We start from the raw sequence: 3,921 nt of genomic DNA on the forward strand, positions 1-3,921 counted from the left end.
TGAGTGTGTGTGTGTGTCCTGAAACGGTCACGTGACACCCGTTCAGTCTGATTGGGTCCAGAAGAGAAATGGGACGCTTTCAGACCCACATTCAGAAGAAAGCTACAGGAAAAACACACGTGTGATTCCTTTGACTTCTATTGTGTTTATTTGTATGTCTTCACACAAGCAATTGTGAATTTTGATACATTATATTATATTATTTAAAACACAAGTCAGACTGCTGAATGGTGTCGTGACTGAGGTTGACCAGCAGGTGGCGCTGTGAGCACGTGTGTGTTTCCACTGAGTTTCTGAATGTTTTTTGAATGTTACTACTCACCTAGTTTTGTCTTTTTCTGTATTGCATATACTGCATTACAAAAAAAAATAGAATTATTCAATTACCCAAAAATGGCCCATGAATAATGATTTAATCAGCCATCATGCTTTCTTCCATTGCTTTATCTGTCCATGGAGCGGATGTGTCTCTTATCTCTGCAGCACAGGACTCTGGGAAGGGATGGAGCTCATCAATTTCATTATCAACTCATCTGTGATTAATCAAGTCAGTGAAAGAGATGCTGCCGAAAGCCAAAATTATGCTTCGGTTTTCTGTTTACGGCAATATATTTCGTTAAGACAAGAATTCTTGATGTATGAAAAATGTTTCACTTTTTGCTTATTAGCCTATAGATTGCTAGCTAGGCTAGCTTAGAAAAACCATCTAATGAGTTCAACCGTACACAACATGCTAACAAACTAAACTGCACTTGGTGACTTGCGATCAGCACTAATTAGCTTCCACCGTTAGCAATTAGCTGCCACACAGCCGACTCAGAAAGTCACGACTCAGAAAATCGCGAGTTTCTCTACGGATAATTACTTGTCTCGTTTTGTTTATTTAGTTTCCTTTGAGTTAAGCTAAAGCCCTAAATGAATCATTTAATGATTAGAATGATGAACAGACGTGTAAACGTGCGAATATTTACCACAGTTTACCGAACAGTACTGTTTCTACGGTAGAACTTAATATTAAATTGATATTTTTCACAGCGTTTAATGAAATAACATTAATTTATTATGATTTTACTGTGGTATCCATAGTAACTATATGGGGTTTTGCATTAAACTAGTTAAAAGATAGAAAATGTGAACCTTTCCGGTGCTTCTAGTTCGATCCATGTCCTCAGATAGACCTCTCTCTCTCTCTCTCTCTCTCTCTCTCAGTGGGATGTTTGTATCCTCTGGATAAAGGAATAAACTCATCGCAGCTGCAGCAGGTAAGACACTGAAAACTTCTTCCTGTAATCCTGAAAAGTGTGTGTTTTTGTCGACTCAAACTCTCATTATTAACACGGATTCCTCTTTCATGCGGATGCTGAGGCGTCTCGCGCGCGAATCCCAGAAATGCCGTTGACTCCGCGCCAAAAAGCCGTTTAAGTGAAGCGCGCGAAAAATGCAGACTAACGGTTGAAAACCGTTTATTCAGTTGTGCTCTGCTTCCCAAGCGTCCAGACTGACTGGAGAAAGACTGATGGAGCTGAAGATAGTCGATCCGTCAATCGATGACTCTCCACACAACAGTTTCACGAGTATAGACGACAGCGACGGGTTATAATATCATCGGAAAGCTGTTTACAGTAGTGAAATCAGAGAACTGTGCTTCTTGTAGTAAAGACAGATTTAGTTCTGATCTCATATTGACTTTTATGTTGTTTAGTGAGGTAACGCCCTGAAGTCAAGGCTTGGACAAGATACATGAATTATGTATTTGTGTTATGTTATGTTGTATTGTGTGCGTGTGTGTGTCACGAAGATGAAACAGAACATTCAGTTCACTATAATCATCTTCATTTCCATAAACCTAAAAGCACCTAAGGCTATTCCCTCTCTATCTGCCTCTTTTGATTGACTGTGTTTAATGAAAGGGTTTTTATTTTATATCTGATATTCATCTCTCCTCTGCAGGCATTTAACAACTTTATTGTCATATTTATTGATGTATCTGACTCATCTGTTTAGTTGTTTGCCGTCTGCATCAAATTTTGCTCCAATCCAAACCACATTAAAATGTGATTAAAATGTTTTTTTTTTTTAGCAAGCTCCGCTGTCAGGGGAGTCAAAAGATAATTACGTTATTATTGCCAGTAAACATAAGAAATGGAAAATAAGGGACAATTGTGATTCTTTATCTTATTCTTTAAGAAAATAAGTGTTTATTCTTTAAAGGGGTCATATGATGCTTTTTTAAAGATCATTATTTTGTGTATTTGGTGTAACAGAATATGTTGACATGCTTTAATGTTCGAAAAACACATTATTTGTCAAATACTGTACATTATTGTAGGTCCTCTATGCCCCGCCTCTCTCAAACGCTTCGTTTTCTACAAAGCCCCGCCTTCCGACAAGCGCAGGCTGCTCTGATTGGCCAGCTGACCCAGTGCATTGTGATTGGCCGAACACCGCAAGCACTCGTCGGAAATGTAACGCCCCTTACCATAATCTCCAGCTTCATCTTTCAAAATAAATGTAAAGACAGAGCCCGAAAGGGGAACAGACACAGTAATGATGCAGTACACAAGCCACGGTTAAGACCCTCTCTCTCTCTCACACACACACACACACACGATGCGCAAAACACTCAACGCATTTGAACAGTCAATAGCAACAAGCTTTGTTTTTTAAACAATAGCACTTAAAGTTTTGATCTAAAATATTATTGCAACTATAGCCTTTGAATGAATGAAAATGCATATTTTTCAATTTAAGAAAACTTAAGAGAGTGTGGGCCGCTTCTGGTGCTTGGATTTTACTTCAATAATGAGGCCCAAGTTTAAGAATAGCCTACGCAAGAAGTATTTATTTATTTTTTTGTAATGCGTTTTTTCCCTCTCTATTTAACAGCATTAACTTCCAATGAAAGACGTCTTCCCTCAGGTAGATTCAGTGTTTTCCTGCCGTGCTGGATGTTGGGCTCATGATCAATGATCTTTGGCTATTCGCCCAAACTGGTTTTGTAAAATAAAAAAGCGGGTGGTGAAGGGTGGAGTTAACGCGAGTCCCGCTCACTGTGAAGCGAGAACGGTATAACTGCAGCCTGGAGATCTCCAAATGGGGGCGGGAACTCCAAAATAGGGCGTGGCTTCCTCCCATTGACAGACAGGCACATGACACGCATGCACACTTTTCCCCACAATCCACTTCAGTGCAAACTCCGCCCCACAGCTGATTCTAAAGATTTTATTGGTTGTGTCAATTAAAGTGTTGATTTACTACACTGTGCTACAAAAAATGCTAACCCCTAAACCTACCCCATAATCCTCCCGGTGCTCCCAATTAGCCAATCCGGGCCTGATGTGAAGTGTGAATCAAGTCAATTCAAATAGACTTTTATTAAGTTATATAAGTATATATTTGATATATCATATTATATGTATATGTTATATTCAATTTATAATGTGTTTATTTAGGATGTGTGGAATGACGGTGCTTTTAGATGATGGTGGAGGTGATGAAGACTTTGACGTGGGTGACGGGATCCGGATGCTGCCGCCTCCTCCGGCTCAGTGTGACGGCGGGGTCTGGGGGGCCCGGCGGGGCCACTGCGGGTGTGTGCTGTGGACGCTGCTGCTGCTGCTGTGGAATGTCCTGCTGCTGCTGGGGTGTGTGGGGCTGATGGTCCTGATCTTCAGTCTCATTCTGCTGCCTGCCGCCCTGCTGCTGTACGCCGGCTTCCTGTGCCATTCACGGGTAGATATGCCCACAAACACATGCATACACCCACAGACACACAGATATGCCCACATACACCCACAGACACACAGATATGTCCACATACACCCGCAAACACACAGATATGCCCACATACACCCACAGACACACAGATATGTCCACATACACCCGCAAACACACAGATATGCCCACATACACCCGCATACA

Source organism: Sinocyclocheilus grahami, unplaced genomic scaffold (assembly GCF_001515645.1).
Source record: "Sinocyclocheilus grahami isolate Dianchi unplaced genomic scaffold, SAMN03320097.WGS_v1.1 scaffold2122.1, whole genome shotgun sequence".
Taxonomy (NCBI): Eukaryota; Metazoa; Chordata; class Actinopteri; order Cypriniformes; family Cyprinidae; genus Sinocyclocheilus; species Sinocyclocheilus grahami.